Consider the following 21,206-nt stretch of genomic DNA (forward strand, 5'->3'; position numbering starts at 1 on the left):
CGTCTCGCTTCCCACTGCAGCTAGGCGGAGTTTAAAAAAAGATTTCGCGCTCTGTGAGGGGGGAGGTGGAGCCACGGACGCGCGGAATTCCGGAATTTCACGAGTCCTCGCGGCGGCGGGGGAGGAAGACGAGAGACAGTGTCGCGGATGGTATGGGAAGGGATGAAGGGGAAACATATATATCGGCCGTGTGTGTTTCGCGCGGTGGAACGCGGAGAGGGGGAGGGTGCGCGCAGGGAAAGTGGCGAAGGGGAAACTCGCCTGCTCCGGGCAGACCGATCGAGCTCGACAACAGCCAGTTCAACGTGTGCCAACCCTCTTTCGAGATACTGTCTTCTCGTGTCGAGTAAACCGCGCCGGTATCCCCGATTTCCTTCGTCACGATTCACGTCGGATCTTCACGTCGATGACAGAGTTCGAATCACGGTGATTTCTTCTCCCGATACGATTTTATACAAGACGTAATGCTGGTTATTTTAACGAGACGAGGAAAAGTGTGTATATATAACGTGACGTTTTAGAGTGGTCAGTGGAGTTCGTTATCGAGTTTGAGCTAGGCTTTTCTCGTGTGACGGGAACGTGGAACGACGATGATTATCGTTTCGCGATCAACTAAGAAGGAACGCCGTGTCCGAGGAGGAGTTCGTATGCGACGCGTGGATGGCTCGTTGCACTCAAGATCGTTCAAAGTTTCTTGGTTCGTATAATTATATCATGTCATGTATCTTCAAAGTGCTGTGGAAGGATATACGCGTAAGAACGAATGCTCAACGGACGAGTAGCGGCGCGATTTTAGATTTATTTGGAACGTATATTCGGAATCACGTGGTCGAGTGACGGGAGTAATGGTCGGCTAACGACTTGCCACTCTTTTGAAGTTTAAGATTTGATAGTGAACGTTCGGATAGGAAATGTTGATCGGGAACACCGTATGTTTAAAGTAGAAGCTATTTTCGTTTCGTTTTGTATCCGCGTGCTAGAGACTCGAAACTGTCCACCACAAATTTATGATGCTGTGCGTCGCACATATAAACACACACGGGAAGATGTACTTAGACACGGTGGCAATGGCTTTTAAAGGGAATAGGGCGACTCGATCGTTGACGAGAGGTCGCCTAAACCGGAAAACCGGGAAACGATTACGAGTGTGTAAATAGGTATTGCTCCCTTCGAGGCCAGTTTGCTTTCTCGTCAGAACGAAACTAACAACGCGTTATCGTCGTACAGCTGAAAGTGCTCGTGTGTACCTTGGCAGCCAGAAGTGATAACCGCGTTGTTAGCTGCAAAATAAGCCGCGTGACAAACACACGCTCAACGATAGCGACGATAAGAAACGTTCTACAACGATCAACCACGAGTTTGATGCACTACGTGGCGGACGTCTCCGAGTTTCCACGATAACCTTGATAAACTGATCCATAAATCAACTGATAACTACAAAATCGGTGAAACGAGTTCCAATACTTTCAAAGACATTTCAGAATCATTCGTTCCTTTATATTTTCTCTGCGTCGTTCATTTTATCGAAATACCTCCACTAGCAAAATGAACGAACGCTGCTTTAAAAGAAGTCGAAAGATCTGAAATTTACTCCAATCGACATAACCAAGATTCCAACACGAGCCTCGATCGCCTAATACGATCAACACTTCCAATTTCCTCCAAAAATCACGACGCTTTTCCTCCAGTCACGAGCATATAATCGCAGCGTGAAGAGCGCGTGACGCGTGCTGGCTACATTACAAAGTCCTTCTGCTCCCCACTACCACGCGATATTTCTCGCGCATCCCCTCCACCGACGATATTTCACCACCCCTACCAGGAACTCCGGCACAGGGCGAACAAGGACGAGGACGGACGATCGTTTTCCGCACGAGACCGAGTGGAACGGAACACGTGCCGCGTCGGTGGGGGTGGAGGAGGAGCGATAAAACTGGAGGGGAAACGTGGTGGCAGAACGACGATAGGGGAAGTCGAGGACTCCCCACCAGTGGTTACCACTCCCCTTCCACCAACCAGGGGAGCGCGTTCTCTCCCACATAACGGCGCTAACCGACGGGACCTTTGTTGCCCGCCACGCTCGAACGGTGTCCCGCTCGAGAGTTTGGACGCTGGTGCCGCCCAGCGGTGATCGCAAGAACTTTCAAAGCGCGATGGTGGGGACCCCGCGGCTAGTAGTGGGGGAACCGTGGCGATACGGTGGGGGTAGAACGTAAAGGAATTGGTGGGGATGAATGCAGAGAACGGAGCGAGTACGAGGACGGGGGCATGTTGCTCTCAGGACGCGCAGAACGTCAGAGTGGGACGAAAAGGACGGGTGTCTCTCGCTTTCTCGCTCTCTGTATCTCTTTCTCTCTTTCTTCGTTTCTTTCGATCATTTGTCTCTCTCGCTCACTCCTCGTGGAGAGGCAGAGAAAGAGAGGCCGATGGCGGGGTGAGAGCCGGCTTACTACGCGGCGAAACGCTACCACGGCGTTCAGTCGTCAGCGATCAGACCGCCGGGCAGTGTGAACCTTCCTGGGCAGTCTCTTCATCTACTACACTCTTCCTCTGCTGTCCCTTCCTGAACATGAAGCAGTAATCAGCATCTGGGAAAGGCCGGAGTACAGCTTCCGTGATCGGATTTGCCTGATCCGTTCTACGATGGTCGTAGACTACCACGATCTTGAAGAAACATCACGCGTAAGGGAACCATTATAGAAGAATTTACGCGAGAAATCGCATCCAGTGGTGAAAGAGAAGATACACGATTGGACACGGCAAACGAATTGGAGAAGGTTCAAGGAGACAGACTTGGTCTCAGACGATTCCAACTCTGTCTCTTTGAATCTACCCTGATACGAGATTCGTCGCAACCGGTGACAAGCAATCGAACAATCGAAGTCTTCGAGAACGCTCGGCAGTCGTTCGATAGCCGTACTCGAAGCTAACAGATGTTCAAGAAGATCTTACTAAATAAACGGTTGTCGCGACTGAAATCACCAGAGACGATCATTGTGGGAGCATGTAAAATCGCAAAGAATTCCAGAAGACGTTGGATATCGAGAAGTCGCTTCGACAACGCTCGAAGATGATACGCAACACTCTGTTCCAAACCGCAAGATTCTAAATTCCAGCGGAAGTCAATGTTCGCAATGAAGTTTCGTTATTCGAAATTTCGACATTCGGCGAGTGAACCAAAAGAAAAAAGAAACGAATTATCACTTCGTAGTGAGATTGTTGGGAAGACACGTAGGGCTCGTTCGAACGGTTTGTGCTCGGCCTCGCGTCGAGCCACGTGGTGTTCCGAATCGCGCGAACGATCTGCGCTTGATAATCTTCGGCACGTATACGTTCACTTTGCGAAACCGCGGCCCGAAAAAAAAAGGTGAAAACGATGGCGAATCGACGAGCACGACGAGCCGTCGCAATTCCGAAGATCGGTGAAGCCGTTCGAAAGTAGAATTTCCTTCGTTGCTCGTCAGATATGTGGTGCCGTTCGATTGTTACGTAACGAGCATCGAATAACGAAAAACCGTTCACGCATTGGCGAGTCGTACGGCGAGATTTTTGCACCGAACCGTTACTCCTAGTGCGGGATAGTGTAAATCTGTCGGGGAAGATCGACCATGCACCGAGGAAGAAACATATGAAAATGTGTGATTAAATTTAAAACAAAGTAAACGGCAAAGCAAAAATAATTGAGAAAAAGTGGAAGGAATAGCAACACGATGATTCTTATCGTCAACGAAAGTAGTTGAAGAGTACGAAGAAAACGTTACGCTTTACGGACGTGTTAGCAGCCGACGGCTCTTTCGCCAACAGATCGTCACAAATCACCGTTGAAGAACAAGTGAGGTAAGAGTCAACACCGTAAATAAAGCCGATGAAATACCTTCACGAGATTTCCCGTTCGATCGCGTCCGATCGGTACTCGAACTCGTTCCCTGAATTATCCTTTATACCTGAAGAAGCTTCCTATTCGCTCTTTTCGATCGACCTCGCGTTTATTTATGGTGAAGTGTAGATATGAAAACGTTATTTGATATAATACGATCTTGCGCTATTTTTTCCAATCTTGAAACGGTGACGCCTTTTGCGAGTGAAAAATCGGAAAGTGAATATAATTCACCATGATCAAATTTTATGAGATCGAACAAGCCACACAGTTCACTACTTGTCAGATTGTTGAGACAGCAGGCAGTATCCTACTCTTCTTCCATATTTACAGCGAAACTTCATTTATTGGAACGAGATTTTAGTTAGTGTCTGGCTAGGTAGCGATCGAATCTACGTGAATTCCAATTACGTAAAAAATCATTGCAACAGGAAGAACCAGTGAACATGTCTATTACATGAGCTCCGCTTATATGAACTGTAAGCGTTCAACTAAACGAAGTTTTACTCAATAACTCGAACCTACTGGTCGTCCAACTGTCTCTATTCAAACCTATTACACGAATTAGCTTTGAAAGTGGTTTTCACTCAACCTACGAAGGTACCATTAGCTAAAGCGATGCTATCGAATCGAGAGATTTTCGCGAGTGACACGAACCTTCGACGCTTCCAGCTTCGATTTTCCTCGATAAACACTAACTTTCTAGTACTGGGTAAATTTGTTCGTGCGAACGTGGAACAAAGTTCGAAGTTCCCGAAGGAGTTATCTCGTGATTGGTACGGTAGACAGGGGAAACAATTTCCCAACCGATCGTCCACGGGATAGATCCACCTGTTAGGCAAACAGACTGACCGCAAATCTGCAGCTCGAGAAGAGTCCACCTGTAGAGCGGTGGTGTCTCGCGTGTCAAAAAATTTCCTCGTATTCGGACGAACAGAGGAGCACGTGTTCAGGTAACCGCGCCCTCGGGGTCGCATTGTATCCTCGAAAATAGCGACAGAGTCGTTCCTCTTCCTCTCTCTCTCTCTCTCTTTCTCTCTCTCCCTCTCTCTCACTCTCTCTTTCTTTCTCTCGATGGCTCGTGTGGACCTCTTAATCCTGCGTTCGACAGAATCGGGAAGTCAAGTGCTCCATTCAGCTTTCCGGCTACCTCAAGGGAAAATCGAGGTAGAGTATTATTTAGTGACGCATGCGGTTACCTGTTCGAAGATCTTGGAAAGATTCGTGGCACTCTCGGTGTAAGTTGATTATGGCGGTATTGTGTCGGAGATCGAGTTGACTTGATAGTGTTTTATGTTTGGAAACTGAACAGGAAGATGGGATTAGATAAAGTGGTTCTTGAGGTTGAGTAGATTAGGCTTGGATAAATTTTGAGGAAAATGGGTTTCTTCTAGTTGCATGTTCGACAAATACGGGAAACTAAATGTTACGTTCGAGTTGCGAGTAATGTGATTTCTGAATTTGTGGATAACTCGGGTTTAGTCAAGTTTGAAACGAAATTTGTTTCTTTGGATCGTGCGTTTGATAAATTCGAGAAATTATGTGTTGCGTTTGAATTAGAATTAAGAAACCGGTTTTGGGCTCAAGTAACTTAGGTTGAGTTAGATTTGAAAGAAAATTGTTGTTTGATTACGCGTTTGACGAAAAGAAACTAAGTGTTATGTTCGAGAGCTGGAATTTGGTAAAGTGATTTCTGAATTCGAATAGTTTGAGTTTAAATAAAAGAAAGAAGATTGGCTTCTTTTAGAGGTAAGGAATTAAGTGTCACATTCGAGTCCTTTACGTTTAATGGGATGAAAAAAGAATTCGTTAATTTGAAGCGTGTTTGTCTACATCTTGTGAAATTCTGAAACCTGTGTGGAATTTTAAGTAGAGATTTTGGCAAAAATATTCATTAATATTATAATAGAAATTAATTCAAATTTTTAAGTAGCGCATTTGTTTCGAAATCATGTAATCTACGATATGATGACGTATCGTCGAAAGTGTGATAACATCAACCTACTGTAGCTACAAAAATTAGCTTCCAAATATCGCATGATTTCATACGAGCATCACAAAGGAAAAATATAATTTATTCAAAATATCAGTCTGTTACTGTCTTCAAACTTCAGAAATTAATCAAGTTTCTTCAATTTCCTAATTGCAACTGTACTTCGTCGCATCAACCAGATATTTCTTAATCGCACTTATTCGCTTTTACAAACAAAAACGCATCTTTCCTGTATAAGATGAATGCGTATTCGCAGTAAAAGATTAATAAAACCTTCGAATGACGACTAATGACAGCTATTCACTGAGTACTCCACGATAATTAATATCAAATTCTCCAATCCATTATTCGAATTTCATTCAAAACTTCAGTAAAACAAATCTCATACTCAAAATCCATCTTTCGGTTTACGCGAAGGTCTGATAAGAAGAAGTCTCGGGGACGTTGAAGTTCGGATCGTTCGTCGAGGGAACTATCAAGAAAAGTATTAATCACACGCGATCAAGTCGTTAGAGACGGATATCGCCGCAATATTTCACGGCGTCACGAGGCTAGCGCAACAGCCTCCGAGCGTACGCACGATTTTTTATCGTCCTTGTCGCCGGGACACAAAACCAGGCAGCTTCTATAATTCATTGCGGTTAGAAGCGTTTCGAAATCGCGCCTCGACGTCTCGAATGCGCAGCGCGGGTATAAATCTTGCTCGATAAGTCGTCGCCTGATTTTCGTGCGGGCAGTGGTTCGAAACTAATCGAAACTCTTGACAACGTTTAGTTAAAAACAAACGAGTTTAGGCTGTGCTTGCAATGGATACGTGTTCTGACGAACGAAACGTCTGACGATCGAAAGCATACGCTCGTAAGAATTTGCAGAGGCGTGCGGAATAATTTGAAATTTATTCGGTATCGGTAAAGTTTGAAACAAATCTGAAAATAAGTATATATAGAAATTAAAAGATATTTGTTACAAGTATATATTCCGCAGTGATCGCAAAAATATTTAAACAGTCAATCATTTTAAAAAGTCTCGATACTCAGTGGCACCGTTTTCTTACTTTACATATTCTTACATATTACATGCTTAAGATAGCTGTTCACTAGTATTTTACTTAATATCTGTGTGCAATAAATATTTTGTAATTTCTGTATCTATTTTCGAATTAGTTTCAAAATTGATCAATATGGTCATGACAGTCATGTTCCATGTACGTATACGTTTTCTCTGGTAATTGTTCAAATACTTTCGTGAACCAGTATGTACGGTACACGTTTGATTGCTCTCGTGTATCCATTAGAATAGACAGTTCGTTAAAACACTGTAACCATAGCTTTAAATATATGTTCGATCATGAGACCCCTGGCCGTCGGACGCTGAACATGTTCAACGCTTCGCTTCGAAGTGAACTGTAGTTGCTCGAAGATTGACTTGATTTACGATTGCGAAGTAGGAACGTGTATTAAAATGTGGACGTGAACGAAAGTGAACGAGACTCTAATTCGAATGGTGGAGCTTTGACTTGCCAAATGTAAGAGTTCGTCTGAAATATTTTGTTCAACTTTGTTTGATGTAATTAGTTCGAAGTTTTTAGGTGTTTCTTGTAGGGCAGATGTAGGATTATGGTATATTTGGTTTGAAGTTTCTACTGTTGTACAAGAAGTCTGATAGTTGTTTGAAATTATATGGTTCCAGGGGGATGAGAAAAGAATTATGTGCAATTACGTAGAACGTGTATTGCGTACAAATTCTGAAATTGACGAAGTCGAACATCGAGTAGTACCGAAGTAACTAATGATTTTATCCACCTGTTAATTTATCGAGATTGTTTAAATATCTGTCACATAAAAAGGAATTCATTTGTTATCATTCTGTTTGAATGTAAAATAACAAATCCAATGAAAAATTCACACGAACACGTAAATGGCAATGAAATATAATCTAAGCAAATATAACAAATGAAATTAACTTGTGACTTATCCTTTTGAGTAGAAATCACGAACCTCGTCCGCGTGAGCCCTCTGTTCCACTTTAATAGACTATACGCTATTATCGTTCGAGTGATTCGTTACTATATTTGAAAATACACGGATAAAAATTATCATACACTTCAAGATTATTAATAAAGTTCAAATATCGTAAAATATTATATAACTTCAAATATAAATTGAATTAGTCGGTCAGCTACAATAATCATCTTGATCGTTATTTTTTTTCATTCAAAACTTTAATAAAATTCGTTTCCAACTTTAATCGCCAAGCAACAAATACGACAAAGGAAAGGACACCTTAAAACAAATCTTGCAGTAAGGCGAACATTCTCCTGTATTCTCAACAATATACCAAACGTGAACTCAGAACACTTCCTCCATTTCCAATTTCCATATCAAAACGTTCATCTCCTTTCTGGCACTCACTTCCTAAAATATGCCCAAAATGCCGCAGCTTCGTTCATCTTCATCGCTCCACGCAAAGTCACGAACACTTCTGTTACCCAGTGAGTAACCCAGTGAAACCTGGTAGGTTTAAAAGTCGTCGAGATTTAAGCACTCAATCGACCAACCACCTCGGAAAGAGAGAAAAAGAGAGAAAACGAGAACGGTAGTATCGGATAGCGTCGTGAATGAAATCGATGCGATCGATTCGTTACGCGGTTCCTGAGTAATGCGTTCCAAGAAGCGGGACAATGTGTCTCGGAACGAAAATAAAGGCTTAGACCCCCAGAAGAAGACAATCGCGTTGCTCGTGCGCGCGCGTTCGTCGAACGTCCCTTTGGGTACAAGCTGCGGTTCGGTAGATATACCCCAGAGGTTCTGCCTTCTCCTGGGCCTTATAGGGGCCATTATCCGATCGTGGAATTTGAGATCTGGCCCTTTCAGCCGCGCGTCAAATTATCCCTGAGCACAATGCGCCCGTTGATTGATATCTTCAGTCGTAGCTGCTGTAACGTGGCCTGGGCCCCGTCCGTTCGTTCGCCTCCTTTTGGCCTCATCTCACCTCTCTCTTTCTCTCGTTCGTACTCTTTCGTTTGGTCCCTGTTCTTCATCCAGCGGTTTGCTCTCCGTCCTCGTCGTATCGAGTCGCCGTTCGATTTCCTCGTGTTCGTTTTAAGGCCTGTCCCGCGTAGCGGCCTCGTACAAAGCGAGCGCCGAATATTTTCTAGTCGTGGACCCACGCAGTCTTTCTACTTGATTTATTCTAAAACCTTTGGCTTTCTTTCGACCGAGCCACTCCCGACCTGCGGGCCGCGGGAACAAATCCCCTTACGAAACTTTTCGATTGCGTTTACCTCGCAGTGTACCGTTTTTGTTACGTCTCCGAGGTAGGTGGATACTCCGAAGTATAGTTGAGAGGATAGAGTTGAAGTCGTGGATGGAAACGTGGAAATTTGTTTTTCAATTCTTTGTAAGAGGAAGCTAGTGTAGTAGTATTCTAAATCTGAGAATTTTTATATTTTCAAATATAATAGCACAGTATAATATAGTCCGCCCATGCTTGTTTTGAAATTTGGATAGTATCCGAGATTGATGATTCTTTGCGAAAAGAAGGTATTATATTACAACATGTTTGAAAGTTTTCAGTATTTCGACTGTGAGTGCGATCGCATGTTTTATTTAAGTGTATATACTAGCGATCATTTCCTACTTATAGTTATAAACGTCAGAGCTACTTGCACAATGTAGCTAATGTCATTAGCGAAATTTTGCAACTTGCCAGTATTAACAAATTCTATTGTATAATAGTATCAACTTTATCTTATAAACTGCAAACCAAATTGATAGTCCAATTAACATAAAATTGTCAATTCACAAAATATGCTTACTGTTCGCGAATTAGACATCTGCGATAGTATCTGTATCACCTGCAGCTGCCTGAGAAATGTCTCGAAAGCGACACCCTAATCGTTGGTAATTACGCATAGCCGAATTAGGTAATTACTCGAGGCGCACGGCCATCAATTTATCTCTTTACTTAGCCCATTTTAACTCAAATTGGTGTAATTAGCACGAGTCGGAGCATATAATGCCTGACTCCCTGTACGAACTCCCGTGCCTTTCTATACAATTCATCCCCTTTTATGTAATTCTCTTTATCGTCCACGTTCCTCGTTGTTACCTCGTTTGAGTTTGTCTCCTCTGTCAGCTTTTTGCTGTCTCTATATCGCTTCCAATTTCTTTAACGTCACGTTTCTTCGTGGTGTAGAATTTGTTCGGTCTATGTTGTTCATTTTCTACTGCGCGATGAGAGATTGAAATTATGATAAGTTCGTGTGTTTTGCTATTAGGAGCGATTGTAATTAACAAAATATTCACTTCGTTACATCCTAACTAAACTAATGGCAGAATATTCGCTTAATTATGTCTTAACTAAAGTTGTTTCACCATATTTGCCTCTTATAAATATTCATGTACGATAACATGTAACGTTCATTATGATGAATCTAAGATGAAACTTTTGCAAGAAGATCACGTATATCGTACAATCACGTGCATTTATCTAATGATGAAAAAGAACCACTTCGAGTCATATAATACACCATATAATAAGCATCTAACTCTTACATCAAAATCATAACTCGCCCACAATTCGTTCAGCAAGTTGTTCATAATTCTGCCAATGAATTTCGCTACCTACATAAACACCTTTGGCATGTTTGCTCAAACATAAATATATGCCTCGAGCGAATTCTTTCTCCGACTCGATCCTCAGTCAGCCTAACCAACTCAACTGATCAATTTTCCCCCGAGTTCTCGCCGAGCCATACAAAATCGAAGAGGTTGTTCCTGCTCGTCAAAGGGTCTCGCGAGGAAATCTTCCGCGAGACCTAGCCCTCTGTGCGTTTTTTTCGAACAGCTCGACTCTAGCGGGCCATTTTTCACGGGCGCCTCTCGCCTTTCCACACCCCGTGTTGGCATTTGAACCGGTCGAAGGGACGTCGAACGACCGGAAGCGAGTTTTCCGCGCCGTCGCCGCCGCCAGCAGCGTCGTCGAGTGGATTTTTCTCGCTTTTCCACTGGCTGCCGGCGTAACGAGGTTACGCCTTAAGTATTTGCTCGTCGATTTCGCGACGATGGGGACTGACTCTCTTTTTCTCTTCCTTTTCCCTCTCGACACCCTACGCCATCGAGGGCCTCGAAAAATTCACCACCCGGAAAAAAAGTTCTACGTGACTTTTCCTCTGCGTTCACCCTCTCCCACTCGCCTCGCGTTTCAACCCCTTGTCTACTTGCTTCTTTTCATCTCCACGGATTTCAACGCCAACTTTCTACTCTTCTCTCCTTCTCGTTCACTTCGCATTTTTCCCACTCTTCTGCTCTCGTTAAGAGTTGGAAAATTTTGGTTGGACAGAGACAGAGAGAAAAGAATAGAAAGGCAAAAGAGGGATAATCGTCGGACGGAATTGTTCCGTGCCACAAGCGAGAAAAGTTGTGTCGTGCATAACCGGTGACGGGTATTGGACGAGAGTAACGGCGCTGCACTTTATTGGATAATTTAGTGACGATCTAGAGAACGATTTGGGGGGCTAATGGGATCGTTATTGCGTGGGCAGGCCGGCAGAAAAGTGATTTTTGCGTTTATGAAGAGGATAAAGACACGGCTGGACTCGGTAGTCCGTGGTGTACGTTTGTGAACGAATGCTGGAACGTCTGATCATTTGTGATCGTGGTTTCCTTTCCTTTTTCAAGAACACGCGTATGTGGTTTCGTGATCTTTTTCTATTGGAGACTTAATACATTTTCAGAAGTGTCTTTTTAATGTTAATTCGTTTATTTTGTTGAAAAATTAAGATCTCTGTGTAATGTTACCGATAATAAGAGATTCTATTCTTATGACTTTTGAATGAAATTCTTTAGAATTCCTGCGACTTCTTTTCGGAAGATTCTCGTATGTTAAATAGAAGATTTCACTTCTTTCAAAAGCTCAAATATTTCATGATGTAACTTTGACATTTTACGCAATGAGATCAAGTCCGAAAAACAGAACAATCATCGTATACTTCGATGTAAATTGTATTATATATTTTTAACTGTACAACAAATCTTGGAATATATACATATTTCATAGAAAAGAAACAATTTTATTAGAACATTGCATATGGAAGATATGAAATGTTCAATACGTTATCGTTACATATTCATCATCGTGAAAGTATCGATTTCGATTTCATTATCTTCCGACAAATGTCAAACTTTGCATCGAGAATGCGACCGTTTTTGAAACAGAATATGATGACGATATATCTTGAAAGTAACCTTTTTCGAGCGTGAATGCCGAAGGTGAAAGAATCCGATAGTTTACAGGTGTGTCGCGGTAGCATCGTCTATTCTTCACATGCAGCCCTTTCGAAGCGACGTAGGTCGATACCTATGCTTAAAATTTTAGTAGGGCTACCGTTTCAGGTCATGCATGGCGTATAAATATTGTGCATAAATAAGCACGGTTATTTATGGGAATTTTATGAAAATTCGTCCTACCTTCTGCATAGGGATAGGAACACCGCTTAAAGAACCGTTAACTATCTGACACGTGGGTTATATATTTCCCAGTTCAAATCACTGTTAGTTTTGGCATTACATGGTTAGATTTACGAATGTATAAATGTTAAAATTCATATGGCATTTTTTATATAGCAATTTTTACATCAATTTTTCCGTTCAATTCTCCGTTAGCTTTGTCATCAAAATTTAGGAATATACGTATATAGATAAAGTTCATATAATTTTCTACATAGAAAGTATTTCATACTTAAATTTTCCAGTTCAGATTACTACTAATCTGTCATTAAAACAGCTCAATTCTACGAATGTATAGATATAAAAACTTTGTATCAAATTTTTCAAATTCAAAGTTCTCACGTATGGAAGTTCATATAGATAGAAATCCACGCGATAAACTTTTTTTTTTAATACGGACTCGATAAAAATTCAAGCTTTGTACTTTTGAAAACGGCTAAAATTAAATTTCCCCACGTATCATGTAAAACCTTGTACACGCCTCTTATACTCTTACGCTCTGTAAATTGTCAAAAGAGATTCTGAAATGAAATAAATTGTGAAACAAAGAATATATTGGTTCAAGCTGATTGAATAGAAGGAAATATTGAGTTGAAGGTATCCAGAATTCATTAATCGAGACGATAAACGGGGCAGGGTTCGTGAGAAACGAAAGGATCATCGCCTTATGCTAATAAGTGAAAGAAAAACACCCTTGGGGAGTTTTCTCACGGGATGCTTGTCGTCTAAGGAATATTAATAGGTGCCCCTCCCCCCTCTCGACCCATCATTCTCCGACACAAGGAAATTTCCGCGTCGAAGGGTTAAGGGCGAAGCTGCTGGACCATCTGTGTACCTACTTGGAAACCTTCGTTTTCTGACAAACCTTCGCACGTTCTATTAGTATGCCCGCGTTATTATAATATAATACGAGGTGGATCCATCCTGACAATATTTATTCTAGGGGGAGCAGGTAAAGGGTTGACACGGCCGGAATTTAGAAAAACTGCCTTTCGATGTGGAACAAACAGTTACATAACTTGAACCCTTTCGTGCAGCCATTATTTCATGTTTATTATTCAAAAACTGAAAGTAAACGTGCGTTTGTTCGTTTAAATGATTTTATGGAGTTGTTGGTGCTTTTGACTTTTAATGGAAGTTTTAATGATTTTGAAGTATTTTGGTTGGTTGGATTTTTTATCAAAAATGTTTAGAAGAGTTTTGTAGCTAATCTTATAATATTCTCGAGTTGGTTGATTTAACGATTAGGATAGAAAATTTGTGTTTTAGAAATTTCAATGAATGATATGTGAAAAGATATACAGATAAATAAATAATGATGATAAATCCTTCGAATTCCTAAAAATTTGGTATGTACTGAAAATCTATAAATTTTCTAAGGAGATTATAAATTGGACATTTTAATTATTTTGATAATTCTACAAAAAGAAAAAATATATAAATACAGATCATTGATATTTTAAGCAATAATTCGTATTTTTCTCTTTTTTTTTTTTTTGAAAATAGATAGCTACGAAATTACGATTTAACAACGTTAACGTTCAATAATTAGCAACGATAAAGAGAATTTAATAGCATTTTATAAATTTTCCACGATGTAAAGCGTTTAATGACAGCGGCGCTTTGCAACAGCAAAATAGCAGCGATGCCATTAAAGTGTTTAAAAATTAATTAATGTCACGAAGCATCGTAAAATTGAAAAGAGGAGAAAGCAATTTTAATTACCTGCAGTAAAAACATCAAAATAACGGAGAATCCATTAAATGTTTCAATTAATTTATTGAACATTTGTCGCCGAAAACTGCATTAATGATTAATTATCAGTAATACAAAAGAAACAATTTCACATAGCTTTTTTGAAATCTAAAAACACAAGGGAATCATTTACATCTCATTTTTCACAAAGATTACTGATTATTGCTGGATATTACCAAACGTTGAATTAACACAAATATACGAAGACTTTAATTAAAACGCATTAAGACGATAATTTCAAATATTATAAAGAGATCAAAAGTTCCCAAACCACGAACAAAGCTACATTTTTAACGCTCGTATTATTCACCATTGAATTAGATTGCAAATATTTTTTTCTCATTACAACAAATTACGCACAAATTACAGAGCAATAAATAGATAGAACCAGTACTTTCTACCTTTTCATAGACTCAACGGACTATAAATTTAAATCATGTATTAAACAACATGACAATACATTTTGCTGTATACTACATATATCGTATTTGTGTACGTAGATAGGATATTTTAACTGAGAAGGACGATATTCCGCAAATATTCAAAGATCAAACAGATCAACACCATAACAGTGGTTATCAGAAAGTGTGTAAAGAAAGATTTTGCAACACAGAAATAAAGTTCAAGAGCAAAATTCAAGTAGCTTAAATCAATTATCCACCTATTACAATGTATTCTATAATAATATTTTCAATATTTCAAAACCCAGCTCGATCGATAATTTGATTGACCACGGCAACATCCGCGTAATTCACGCGCGATCGAAAGAGAACGGAGGCAGAAATCCGCGTGATTCTCGAGATCTGGAGGCAGCCCGATCGAAATTAGCCGGGTCGTTGCACGTCGTAGAACAAAATTACGTCGAAGAATCCGCTGGCCAGTGCCCTTTCCTGGGGCCTGTTGCCCTCCCCCGTCGACATCATCCTCGTCTTGATGCGATTATAATGAACGCTCGGTTTACCGTGGAGCCTGATAACCTAACCCCGAAGAAGAAGACGAAGAGAAAAAGAAAAAGGACCAGGCAGAAAAGAGAGAAGATGATGAAGAAAACGAGCACAAGGTAGAGGGTACAAGAAGGAGGAAGAAGAACAAGAAAAAGTTGGGAATGAAAAAAAAGAAGGAGGAAGAAAAAAACAGGAGAAGAAAAAGCAGAGAGAGTCGAGCAATAATATGAGAAGGCGGGGCAGGCCGGAATACGTAATGCGCTAAGAGCGAAGCCGAAGCGCGTCTTGAACGGAGCATGAAATTGGCTTTTCGGCTGGGATCGATTTGCGACAAAAAAGTTGTTGTTGCTGGTTGTTGCAGCCGCGATGCGAAAGATACAATCGTGCCTGCCGGACCCGACGCTGTTGCTAATTTGAATTCATTTCGTGCCTCTGTTATCCAACAGTTGCTCGCATCTTGCGCGCGAACAAGACCAACATACATTGTCTTGATCTTACGGACGGTGATGATGCGCGTGAAGACTGAATCGCGAGACGAATTTTGCTTCTGAAGTTCGAAATGATATTCAGATATCACTGATATTTTTGATCTGATACTTTTAATGGTAATTAGGGAATCTTTATGTATTTATGCGGAATTTAAGTGTTTGAAAGTGTACAGGATGCTCATAATATGCAAAAATATACAAAATATATGAGGCCCTCGTTATGATACGTTGAGGGTATAACGAATCTCTATTCAGATTTTATTTCTTTAGCTTTGTTTGTAAAAATATAAATTTGGATAAAAATCTACAGTCTAATAAGTAGGAAATGATATAAATATCTCCATTTCAATCGGTTTAGGAAGAATCTTACTTTAAATATGATTGACTTGGTGTATTCGATGGCGCGAAGTCTCAGGTTGCTTTAATTCTAGATTCGTTAGGTTATAATAGTGTTAGATAATGAATATTCTATAGTCGAAGTCTTCGTAAACAACTGAGAGAAATGATATTCTCTTTCGACGCTGCAAAAGAAAATATAATAAGAACATGTCGATATTATTCATATTTTATGATTTGGGAAAACAGGAATATTACCAAATTAGTATGTTATTATTATTGAGCAGAAGATTCGATTTCAAATTGAAGTCCGAAATAACGTTCATAAACTACCATATTTTCAGTTATATTGTTCAAAATTATCAAACATAAATGCGACACTCGAATACCCGCTTTTAAATATCGCATATGTACATTTTGCCAAAAACGTTAATTCCTTCGGAAATATCATACGTCCCGCTGGAAATGAAACGCAATCAGTACGACTGCCAATTTTTCTGGCCGTTCAATTTACATAATAACGATTTTTCCATAACAGGGCGAAAGAGACCTCGAGCATGTAATTTCTCCGCGACATTATCGTTTCTTCATATGCATTTACGTCAAGAGACGAAAGTGATATTCGGCGACGCTTGTTTTCTTCTCTCTTTTCAAATTCGCCGCGTTCTCACTGGACATGCCACCGTGTCTCCGTGATTTGCGATAGTGGGTCACGATATCCATATGATTGATACCCCGGCTCGTAATAATAATAATTATTATTAAGCGGCAGCGCATGGGTAAAATCATACATTCATTTCCTGTATCTCGAAACGAAGGTTCGAATTATCGCTTGTCCGACGTGGGCCAAACAGTCAGCAATGGTAAAAAAAAAATAAAAAAAAAGAAAGAGAAGGAATAAAAGAGGAGAAAAAGAGAAATAAATCATTCCGTCAAAAATACGGTCGAAAAATACCGAAAAATCGCGGCGATATCGTTGGACCGTCATTCGATTGACCAACTTTTTGCGCATTTACAGGCTGTTCTTTTTTTTCCTTTCATCCTTGCCATTTTTCGGTGAGCCAGTATCGAGTACACTTGTAATCCGAGAAACTCGTTACAGCTTGTTCGAACACCGTTTCACGCGAAAATAGGCGTTGTACAGTGAATTTCTTTTTTTCTTTTTTTTTTTTTTTTTTTTTGATACCCCTACCTGTTATCCCTTCTCGACAGTAACGTATTCGTTTCGTGCAGTCATGTTGATCGACGACTTTTCTGTTTGTTTCAGGTGTGCTACGCTCGGTTGGAAGTGTGCTTGTTGCTTAGTGGCGGTATTTGGTAAGGATCCCCTTCCGTCAAATTGACGGGAAAATCGGAAGTGTCGATTTCGATCGCAGTGCACGAATTCACGGTGATGGTAATGAATTTTTTTTTTGACAATGTCTATGGTCACAGTGAAGTGGTCCGTGATTGATATTTTCGTTAAACGTTTCGTTCAGTTTGAAATTTCAGTCGCACATGTTTAATATGATATATATATATAAATAATCGATATAATATTTCAAGTCCTAAGAGTAAAGTAGAAAAATCATACGTTTGATCGACGAATATTAAAGAAGTGCTTTCTAACGGCCGGATTGCGTAAAATTTGAAAAAATACCTGGTATCTACAAAACCGTGAGCGGTCTACGGTTAAAAAGTTTCCCCATAAATTCGTCACTGTCAGAGAAATGATATACGCGGACTGAAATCTCGTCGAATTATCTCGTTCCACTTATCAGGGAATACTTCCAAACAAACCACGGTCTGGCGGCCACGCCCCGCTCTAAAAATCTCCCCTTTGAACAAACTACCAAAAAACAGGACGCACAGACACCCGGCTATCTCGAAAAAAGTCCACTTATCTCCATTTACACTGCATCAACGGATTCTACAAAAATCATTGCTCCACCTCCCGCGGGCAATAAAAGTATCTACACTTCCGTTCCAACTACCCCCTAGACACCGTTCTCACCGTCATCACACGGGAGGTCCCTAATGACCAACCCATACTTCTCTCTCTAAACTCTTCCACCAAACGCCCAACGTGTAACAATAACAAGAAAGAACGAAAAGCAGACATACAAGAACTATAAATCTAATATCTTTTCATTTTCCAAGATACATTGAAATATTTTCAGTTGTCTATGTTTTTTACCTTTCGAGTAATGTTCCATTATACAGGCTACTACGATTTAACGACTGCTGACTGCATAGTCTTAATTGAAGGGAGAAAAGGAAATGCAAGATATAAAAAGACCTCGACTCTGTATATACCAAGAACATGTATATTTTTGAAATTAAAAGTCAACAGCGACAAATCAATTTCAAAGATGTAAAACATCGTAGAATTTATTTTCAGCAAAAGTAAATGAATCGGTGCGTTAGAAATGATCCGAATAAAGAAATTACCATACCTAATTGTGAGAGAGTTAAGAACCAGATTAACTGTTCCCGGGTTAACAGGTTTATTATGTTTATGAAAATATGAATTTGCATAAACAACGGTTCCTTATCCTTCGAACGCACGAATTAATTATCGAAGCAGGTATTCCATATCTCGAATCCATTACCTCTTCTCGTGATCCCCAGAAATTCTCGTCCATTCAGCCCCCCGGCGGTGCCACTGGTACCATTTAAAAAGAAGAATGTCCTATAAGAATACTCTAAAATGAACGAAAGACAGGCAACAGAGAGGATACTAAAAAAAGAAACAAAAAAAAGGAAGTGTAAAGAAAAGGGAAGATGTTTTCGCGCTTCGAGGGGTGGTTGGGAAGGGTCTGTTACGTCACCGAGAGGAGCGAGGCGCCGAAGAATCCAGCAAGACGATACGGCCCTGCCCTTCGCCGGGCAGATAGGGTATAATCATGGCGAGTTTCGTATCTCGAAGGGGCACACGGGAAGATGGTCCAACATCTGCCGCTGCAGGGAATCTCTGCCCACATGCTGGCCGTCGTGCACGTACGTACGCACGCACACGCGCAAAAAGTGACATAGCTACACGCTGGGACGTCATGTAAATTCATTCGAAACACATGGCAGGGCCGAGGCGGCGTTTTTCTCGTGCGCGCAAAAGGGTTCTTCCACGGTGGAATCCGAGGAGCGCCGCACGGGGGGCTCCGGGTAAAAAAGGCAGACGATAACTTCGACTTTTAGACAAGGACCACTCTCACTCTCTCTCTCTTTCTCTGTTTCCTTACCTTCTCTTTCGCCTTCTCGACCTCTGTCTCTGTTACGAGGGACCACCGGCTCGAATGAGTCCACCGGTTAGCCGCTTCTTTTTTATTTAATCGCCTCGATCATCCAATGCTCGGGGTGTCCGATGCTTTGCAATTTCGGCTTAGCGAAAATTTAGAGGGTAAAAGCCTCTCTTGAGATATGATTCACCTTGGAGGGTGGTGGCTATTGGATTTTGTATCGGGGTATTATTTATGAGAAACCTGGTATTGTTCTAAAAATATGGCGAGAAACTGTGGAAACTATTTTTACGAATTCTGTAGGCAAGTAATAAATCAAGGATATGTTGGATTAAATAGGTCAAAGTTCGAATCTGATTTATAGGATTGTTTATAGCGAGCATGAAAATACAGCATTTAATAGATGTAACTAAAATCAATCGCGCGAATGCTGTTGAAGGTGTATTTACGCGAGAAGTATTTTTGGAACGATTTCAAACAGAGTACTAATCATAGATAGATATGGGAGACGTATTAATCGGAATTAGCGACGAACGTTTTCCCTTTCTGATTAGATTTTTAATGAACATCGGACGATCTTCTCTAATTAACTTACCATTGAAACTAAGCACACGATACAATCATTAAACCGAACAGTGTGCAATTACATGTACAAGTATTAAGACAATTAGCTTCAACGAATTATACATCTCGATATCAAACTCATCATGGAATAAAAAATTTCTTAAAAAATCCACTAGAAATAATAATAAAATCCAGTAGAAATCGTAACAGGATCTAACGAAAGATCTAATTGGTCTATCCAGTGATTTTCTTTTAACGAGTCTTCGATCTGATTGTTCCGCGACGTTAAAAGAAGAAACAAGAGAAACCTAATAAAAAAAGACCTAATAAAAAATAGAATCACCGATGTAAAACGCAGAGAAAGGAGCAAGTAAACCAACAAGGAATAAAAATACACTGGCTCGAAATAACAGGGCATTCGGGTAACGAGTGTTCCTTCGTCTAACGAGGGTTCCGTGGAAATCGTTAACGGGGTAATTCTCGCGTTCCGCGGCTAATTACACGCCGAAACCATGAAAATTCCACCGCTCTTGATTCATTATGCTGCCACGAAGACAATAATGGATCGCCTTTTGTTTTCGATTCGTCAAGTTCAAAACCGGGGGAATTTCGATGCGGCTACGAGATAGGCTGGCTCGTTGAAACGTTAACCGCCGTGCCGGAAAACCGCGGCAAGCGAAAAAAAAAAAAAGAGAACCAGAGGTTAGATAGACAGAACACAGGAGAACGATGGAAAAGAAGGAAAGGGATACACGAACAACGTGTACAGGGAGAGGGATTGTGTGATGAAGGGGGAGAGGAGAGGGAAAGAGAGAGAGAAAGAGAGAAAAAAGAAGAGAGACAGGGAAAATAGGAGTAAGCTCGCCGCGCGCGGAATTGCAGAACTGCCTTTAATTAAAGCCATCAAGCTAGTTGAACAATTATCATTAATTATGGACGTTGCTTGGCCGCTCACACGAGCCGTCCTCGTCGTCGTGGTTACCTAGAGAGAACGGTTTCACTTCGTTCGCGTGCACGGCGTCAATTTGAAAAGAGGTGGTTGTAAGAGGAAAGAGGGAACGAGAAAGGGAAAAAGAAGAAGAGAGATAAAAAATGAATACACGGGAGATGGGGAAGGAAAGGGAAAGAAGTACACACGGCCCTGCCCTCATGATGTATTTTCATCGACGCTCTACTTTGTAGCGTCTTCCTCTTCTTCTTTTTCTTTTTCCCCGCTCTCTCCCCGCTTTTTCCTTTACCTGTTAGTCTCAGTAACTGATTTAAGAGGCACAGTCCAATTTGAGATAGCTAGCAAGACGATTTTTACCGCTAATTAAAGGTGCGTTAATTAAAAAAGTACAGCCCCTGGTTTCATGCTCGAATCGGCCTTTGATCGCTTATAAATCGTTGGATCATTAGCCAGCTCGGTTGCTCGCGGACGAAGAAAACCCTTTTGCGGTTCGTGCGCGACGATCAAACGCGGGAAGAATAGACGATTCTTCTTTGATTCCCTTTTTAAGCGGTGTGAAACAATAGTACGTAGGGA

The 21,206-nt window shown here is 41.0% G+C and overlaps 1 protein-coding gene and 1 long non-coding RNA gene across 3 annotated transcripts in view; one reads left to right on the plus strand and one right to left on the minus strand.

Annotated features, from left to right (window-relative positions):
• Window positions 1-21,206, minus strand: part of LOC117235097 (UPF0489 protein C5orf22 homolog) — a 1,027,617-nt gene that overhangs the window by 223,135 nt on the left and 783,276 nt on the right. The gene's annotated exons all lie outside the window — the stretch shown is intronic.
• Window positions 284-20,372, plus strand: LOC117235104. Its single transcript, XR_004493618.1, has 2 exons — window positions 284-3,837; window positions 17,170-20,372. It is a non-coding gene; the product is annotated as an uncharacterized LOC117235104 (long non-coding RNA).

Source organism: Bombus vosnesenskii, unplaced genomic scaffold (assembly GCF_011952255.1).
Source record: "Bombus vosnesenskii isolate JDL3184/JDL3185 unplaced genomic scaffold, Bvos_JDL3184-5_v1.1 scf7180000013314, whole genome shotgun sequence".
NCBI lineage: Eukaryota > Metazoa > Arthropoda > Insecta > Hymenoptera > Apidae > Bombus > Bombus vosnesenskii.